Genomic DNA, 8,103 nt, shown 5'->3' with positions numbered 1-8,103 from the left:
AATCCTGACTAGAACCAAAAAATTTGATCATATTACTCCAGTGCCAGACTCTCTACACTGGCTTCCTGTCAAAGCAAGGGCTGATTTCAAGGTTTTACTGCTAACCTACAAAGCATTACATGGGCTTGCTCCTACCCATCTCTCTGATTTGGTCCTGCCGTACATACCTACACGTACGCTACAGTCACAAGACGCAGGCCTCCTAATTGTCCCTAGAATTTCTAGGCAAACAGCTGGAGGCAGGGCTTTCTCCTATAGAGCTCCATTTTTATGGAACGGTCTGCCTACCCATGTCAGAGACGCAAACTCGGTCTCAACCTTTAAGTCTTTACTGAAGACTCATCTCTTCAGTGGGTCATATGATTGAGTGTAGTCTGGCCCAGGAGTAGGAAGGTGAACGGAAAGGCTCTGGAGCAACGAACCGCCCTTGCTGTCTCTGCCTGGCCTGTTCCCCTCTTTCCACTGTGGATTCTCTGCCTCTAGCCCTATTACAGGGGCTGAGTCACTGGCTTACTGGGGCTCTCTCATGCCGTCCCTGGAAGGGGTGCGTCACCTGAGTGGGTTGATTCACTGATGTGGTCATCCTGTCTGGGTTGGCGCCCCCCCTTGGGTTGTGCCATGGCGGAGATCTTTGTGGGCTATACTCAGCCTTGTCTCAGGATGGTAAGTTGGTGGTTGAAGATATCCCTCCAGTGGTGTGGGGGCAGTGCTTTGCCAAAGTGGGTGGGGTTATATCCTTCCTGTTTGGCCCTGTCCGGGGGTGTCCTCGGATGGGGCCACAGTGTCTCCTGACCCCTCCTGTCTCAGCCTCCAGTATTTATGCTGCAGTAGTTTATGTGTCGGGGGGCTAGGGTCAGTTTGTTATATCTGGAGTACTTCTCCTGTCCTATTCGGTGTCCTGTGTGAATCTAAGTGTGCGTTCTCTAATTCTCTCCTTCTCTCTTTCTTTCTCTCTCTCGGAGGACCTGAGCCCTAGGACAATGCCCCAGGACTACCTGACATGATGACTCCTTGCTGGCCCCAGTCCACCTGACCGTGCTGCTGCTCCAGTTTCAACTGTTCTGCCTTATTATTATACGACCATGCTGGTCATTTATGAACATTTGAACATCTTGGCCTTGTTCTGTTATAATCTCCACCCGGCACAGCCAGAAGAGGACTGGCCACCCCACATAGCCTGGTTCCTCTCTAGGTTTCTTCATAGGTTTTGGCCTTTCTAGGGAGTTTTTCCTAGCCACCGTGCTTCTACACCTGCATTGCTTGCTGTTTGGGGTTTTAGGCTGGGTTTTTGTACAACACTTTGAGATATCAGCTGATGTACGAAGGGCTTTATAAATACATTTGATTTGATTTGATCTCCTGGGTTACTGTGGGGTCAGACGGACAGTTACGATAGCCTGGTCCCAGATTTGCTTGTGCTGTTTTTGCCAGTTCTGTGTTTGGTGTCACTGTGACCACAAGAGTTGGCAAAGACATCACAAACAGATCTGGAACCAGGCTAGAGCCACGGAGCATGAACAAAGAAAGCATTAAGGGCGGGAAAACATTGTGCATAACAACATTCATGCATAGGGCTGCATTAGCCTGCATGGTCATCCTTGTGGGTGTTCACAAAAGCCTTATGGATTATTGACCTTATGTACCACAGAGGGTCAAACAGAGGACACACAAGAACCTATCATTTACACTTTAACTAAAGAGTAAAACCCTAAACTAACTCCCTAGGCTGTAATTTATTCCAGTCCGTGTTTGTGCTGTTGTTGGAGATGTGTCCCAAATGCCAACTGTTCCCTATGTAGTGTACTACTTTTGACCAGGGCCGTTTAGGGTGTCGTTTTGATCAAAGGTTAGCATAAAGCCTAACATCTATCATATAAAAAGGGCCTCTGTCCCTAGCAGTGCACTAGTCATCGTTTTAAGACTCAGTGTGACTTTATAGAGGGAATGGAGCTGAGGCGTTTAATGTTTGATGCTCCTAGCAGCATTTCATGTTCAGTCGAGTTCCCCCGTGGCACGCACTCATGCTGAAGGATTTAGTTAATATACTTTACTAATTCACTTATGCTGAAAGATTTACATAGTGTCACATCCTGATCTGTTTCACCTGTCTTTGTGATTGTCTCCACCCCCCTCCAGGTGTCGCCCATCTTTCCCATTATCCCCTGTGTATTTATACTTGTGTTCTCTGTTTGTCTTTTGCCAGTTTTTCTTGTTTGTTCAAGTCAACCAGCGTTTTTGTGTCAGCTCCTACTTTTCTCATCCTCCTGGTTTTTGACCCTTGCCTGTCCTGACCCTGTATCCACCCGCCTGACCACTCTGTCTGACCCTGACCCTGAGCCTGCCGTCCTGTACCTTTGCCCCTGTTGCTGTAATAAACATTGTTACTTCGACACGGTCTGCATCTGGGTCTTACCTTGATACCTGATAGTACGAACTGACCATGACTGACCCATCAGACCCGGGCCAGCTGTGCAACACCATCTTCACCCAGAGAACCACCATCGGTATGCATAAGGTATTGCTTCGTGGCCTTGTGGAGGGGGTCCAAATATTGGCTGAGATCCAGAACCGGGTGTTGAACAGTTTGGAGCAATTCCACGGGTTATCTGGAGGAAATCCCACAGCTCCTCAGCGATTCAGCTACTAGCTGTCTCATCGGTCACTCCACCTTCTCGGGAGTCCTGCTTACCACCTCCGAAATGCTTGAATGGAGAGCCGAGCACCTGTCGGGCGTTCCTAGCTCAGTGTGCCCTCGTCTTCGAGCTTCAGCCTTCCTCCTTCCCCTCGGATCACTCCAAGATTGCCTACCTCATCACGCTGATGTCCGGGGGGGGCTCTCACCTGGTCTACTGCAGTGTGGGAACAACAGCTGGCCATATGCGCTAGTCTGGAGGGGTTTGTGGGAGAAGTGAGGAAGGTTTTTCGATGCCTCGTTTTCCAGGCGAGAGGCCACCGGGAAGCTAATCCAGCTTCGGCAGGACTCCCGCAGTGTAGATGACAATGCTGTGGATTTCCGATCGTTGGCAGTGGAGAGAGCTTGGAACCAAGAGGCTGTTCGATATGTTCCTGCACGGCGTCTCGGATGAGGTCAAGGACGAGCTTGCAACCCAGGAGTTACCTACGGAGCTCGATTTCCTCATCGCTTTGACCATCCGTATTGATGGGAGATTACGGGAACGATGGAGGGAGATGAAATTGGGTTTCGCTCGCACGTCCAGGGATCCCACCAGCCCGGAAGCTCTTGACGGTCTCGTTGCTGAGAGAACTCGAGGCTTTCCAACCTGCCCCGAGGGCTGCCGAAGACGGTCGAGTCACCGCTTCCTGGGCCTATGCCACTAGGCAGAGCTGGGCTGTCGCCAGCGAAACGGCAAAACAGGATCAACACGAAGAGTTGTCTGTATTGTGGGACTCTTGGTCATTTCGTGTCCTTTTGTCCTTTAAAGAAACCAGGCTCACTGGTAGGAGCAAGAACTCTGGTGGGCCATTTGGAGAACGTTCCTACTTCCCCTGCTCACACTCATTTTCATGTCATTCTGCTGTGGGGAGACCAGTCCAAATCTCTCCGGGTTCTCATTGACTCTGGGGCTGACGAGAGCTTTTTGGACGCTACCCTGGCATCTGATCTGAACATCCCCACTCAGCCCCTCTCCGTTCTTATGACGTTAGAGCGCTGGACGGGCACTCTATAGGCCGAGTCACCCACAACACCCTTCCCATCAACGTACAGGTGTCAGGGAACCACAGCGAGGCTATCCTGTTCCTGCTCATCAAGTCCCCTCTGATTCCTGTGATATTGGTATTCTCCTGGCTCCAACAACACAATCACCCGATTAACTGGTCTACTGGTGCCATCATGGGCTGGAGCCCATTCTGCCACGCCATTGCCTGAAGTCAGCACAACCTGCCCTGGATGTCTTCCTGGGTGCGCGGAAGGTGCCCTGGACCTCTGTGCCATTCCTGCGGAGTACCAGGACCTCCGGAAGGTGTTCAGCAAGGCCTGGGCCATGTCGCTAACACCGCACCCCCACCCTATGACTGCGGGATTGACCTTCTCCCTAGCACCACGCCGCCACGGGGAAGTCTGTACTCTCTGTCGGGACGTGAGAACAAGGCTATGGATACCTACATTGGGGACTCCCTAGCTGCAAGATTTATCCGTCCCTCTTCCTCTCCCACCGGCGCAGGGTTCTTCTTCGTGGAAAAAAAGGACAAGACCCTGCGCCTGTGCATCGGCTACCGGGGACTCAATGACATTACGGTTAAGAACCTTTTCCCCGCTACCACTCATCTCCTCAGCCTTCGAGCCGCTCCAAGCGACCACTGTCTTTTCCAAGCTGAATTTACGGAACACCTACCACCTGGTGCGGATACGAGAGAGGTACGAGAGGAAGACTGCCTTCAACACAGCCAGTGGTTACTACGAGTATCTGGTCATGCCCTTTGGCATCACCAACGCCCCTGCTGTGTTCAAGGCTCTGAATGATGTTCTCCGAGACATGTTGAACTGGTTCGTCTTCGCAGGGGTTTCCAGTACCTGGTTGACTGGGAGGGTTAGGGCCCGGAGGAGAGGTGCTGGGTCCCCGCCAGAGACATCCTGGATCCAGCTCTCATCGCCGACTTCCACCACCGACACCCCGGTCAGCCAGGTATGCTCCCAGGTATGACGCCAAGTGCACCCCTAGAGGGGGGGCCTGCCTGCCATCCTGTACCTTTGCCCCTGTTGCTGTAATAAACATTGTTACTTCAACTCGGTCTGCATCTGGGTCTTATCTTGATACTTATTAGTATACTTTACTAATTCACTCATACTGAATGATTGACTTAATATACTTCGGGGAACCGGGCAGTTTATTATGCTACAGATGAAATACGTTATGATGAACATCACAGGGTGATGGAAGTGCACGGTGATGAGCTTGATGCTCCTTTCCAATAAATGGTTTTATTCTGGTGACATGATGATCGACACTTGGCTACCGTTTGACAAATACAAATATTTTCACTCTTATCCATAATAATCTCATCATATAGACAAGATAGTATTTTATAGTATATACTAGATAGTATTTTATATTATACTAGATAGTATTTTATATTATTATACTAGAACTAATTTATATTATACTAGATAGTATTTTATATTATACTAGATAGTATTTTATATTATACTAGAACTATTTTATATTATACTAGATAGTATTTTATATTATACTAGAACTATTTTATAGTATACTAGATAGTATTTTTGGTGTCTTTCCTATATATACTGAACAAAAATATAAATGCAACGTGCAACAATTTCAAAGATTTTACTGAGTTACAGTTCATATATAAGGAAATCAGTCGATTGAAATAAATAAAATAGAACCTAATCTATGGATTTCACATGACTGGGTATACAGATATACATCTGTTGGTCAAAGATACCTTTAAAAAAAAAGTAGGGGCGTGGATCAGGAAACCAGTCAGTATCTGGTGTGACTATCATTTGCCTCATGCAGCGCGACACATCTCCTTCTCATAGAGCTGATCAGGTTGTTGATTGTGGCCTGTGGAATGTTCGTACACGTCGATCCAGAGCATCCCAAACATTCTCAGTGGGTGACATGTCTGGTGAGTATGAAGGCCATGGAACAACTAGGACATTTTCAGCTTCTAGGAATTGTGTACAGATCCTTGAGACATGGGGCCGTGTGTTATCATGAGGTGATGGTGGTGGACGAATGGTTCGACAATGGGCCTCAGGATCTCGTCATGGTATCTCTGTGCATTCAAATTTCCAGCGATAAAATGCAATTGTGTTCGTTGTCCATAGCTTATGCCTGTCCAAACCATATCCCCACCGCCACCATGGGGCCCTCTGTTCACAACGTTGACATCAGCAAACCGCTCGCCCACACAACGTCATACACGTGGTCTGCGGTTGTGAGGCCGGTTGGATGTACTGCCAAATTCTCTAAAACAACGGAGATGATTTATGGTAAAGAAATTAACATGAAATTCTCTGGCAACAGCTCTGGTGGACATTCCTGGAGTCAGCATGCCAATTGCACGCGCCGTCAAAACTTGAAACATCTGTGGCATTGTGTTATATGTCAAAACCGCACATTTTAGAGCGGCTTTTTTATTGTCCCCAACACAAGGTGTAATGATCATGCTGTTTAGTCAGCTTCTTGTTATGCCACACCTGTCAGGAGAAATGCTCACTAACAGGGATGTAAACAAATTTGTGCATAAAATTTAAGAGAAATAAAGCATTTTGTGCATATGTAAAATGTATTTTTATTTCAGCTCATGAATAATGGGACCAACACTTTACATGTTGTGTTTACATTTTTTTGTTCAGTGTATAATTCTGTAACTTTGTCATGTATTTGTATGTTTTATGTGGAACCCAGGAAGAGCAGCTGCTGCATGTGCGGTAGCTACTGGGATCATAATAAACTAAACTAGTCTACCCACACAGCACTGGATCTGCCAGCTGTTGGCCAGAGCGCAGGCACCAAGACCAGAGTTGCCACATTTGCTATTTAATGCAACCGTTTTTGTGACAGAACTATCGATAGAGGTGAAAATGCCATGGAAACACATTGAACATTCCATTTTTATTCGGTACATGAAAACTTTTTGTGTGCACTATGTTGTCACTCACTGACTTTTATCTGCAACAAGTCCAGCTGGTGGAAACATATCGCTGGTGGGAAAATGCACATCTTTTCTTTATACGGATTCTCGAATATTCATGTTCAAATCTGTCGCCAATTGAATGGAAACCTTGCTATAAATATCTGTCTATAAGTGATTGGTGCCAACTTTTGCCAACTTATTCTTTCTTTCTCAGATAATCATTTTGAGGTGTATACTGTATAGTAATCTGAGGCTCACACACTGCAGGCAGGCAGCTGGGAATCTCAATTTTTAAACTGTAATGGCATTTATACACTAGATTACAGCCCTTCTGTATAACTGACTCTGTGAGGACTTGTTACCTCAGATATAGGCTGTGTGCGAAATGGCATCCTATTTCTTATGGTGCACTACTTTTGACCAGGACCCGCATAGGGAATAGGGGGCCATTTCAGACACGGCAGCCTGTACAGACAGTACTGCTGCCACGTCTACTGGGAACCGTGAGACTCAGTTTAACTCCGCCCCCTTTCTCTCTCTCCATCGCATGCATTGGGCCTGGGGTTTAAGAATGTTCCGGCCAGAATGGAAAATGCCACGTTGCATTGCAGCTATTTTTTCTCCCCTTGTCTGATCCAGATGTTGTTCTAGCTTCACACTGGGCTGACTGGGAACAGACATTAGTAATCCACCACAGAGAGGCACAATCCGATATATATATGTATCTGTAAAACCTTACAAAAAAATGTGGATTTGAGTTTGATTATTTCTGTCTGATGGTTCCACGTTTCACCAGCACTGACTTCCCCCAATGATAAAGAAATGGTTGCAGGGGCCCATAGGATTACTCATCTCTACGGCTCTCAAATTGTTCCTTTGAGATTTTTGAGAAATTATAAATGTTTTTTTCTAAAACATTTAAAAAATGCAATATCTTTAAACTATGTTTTTAACCTTATAGAAACAGTAATATGAATCAATATCTTATCTAACCTGACATTGGAATTGAGAGTGAAACATATCTTTGACAATGGCTGTGTTGTGAATTTCAGCAGCCTCTTTCAGTAGTTATATTGTTTGGCCTGTGGAGTCACTGTCAAATGTCATCTAGTAGATGTGTGTATCATGCTGAGGAAGGAAACCCCTAGGGCCTAATTAGTTAGGGGTGAAACAAGATGACATGACCCTGGTCAGTTACGTCATAGCAATTACAGTCATTAGAACTCTCCGGTTTCTCAGCTGTTCCAGACAACATAGAAGCTGAAACAAGGAGTGATTTCATGTTTTCAAATGTTTTCACTGCCAAGTAAAATGTACACATAGTAAAATATCTGCCATAAGGAATAGCTTAATCTCAAGAGAGGTTCTGCAAGCTAATGTTCCTACAACAATTCATGATTAAACATGTAGGCCCTGTCCTGTATACATTAAAACATTATATAACAGTGCAAATGCTATAAAACGACAGCTGCCGTA

This window comes from Oncorhynchus nerka, linkage group LG5, assembly GCF_034236695.1.
Source record: "Oncorhynchus nerka isolate Pitt River linkage group LG5, Oner_Uvic_2.0, whole genome shotgun sequence".
NCBI classification, from domain to species: Eukaryota; Metazoa; Chordata; class Actinopteri; order Salmoniformes; family Salmonidae; genus Oncorhynchus; species Oncorhynchus nerka.
Note: the sequence above shows the minus strand (reverse complement) of the source record.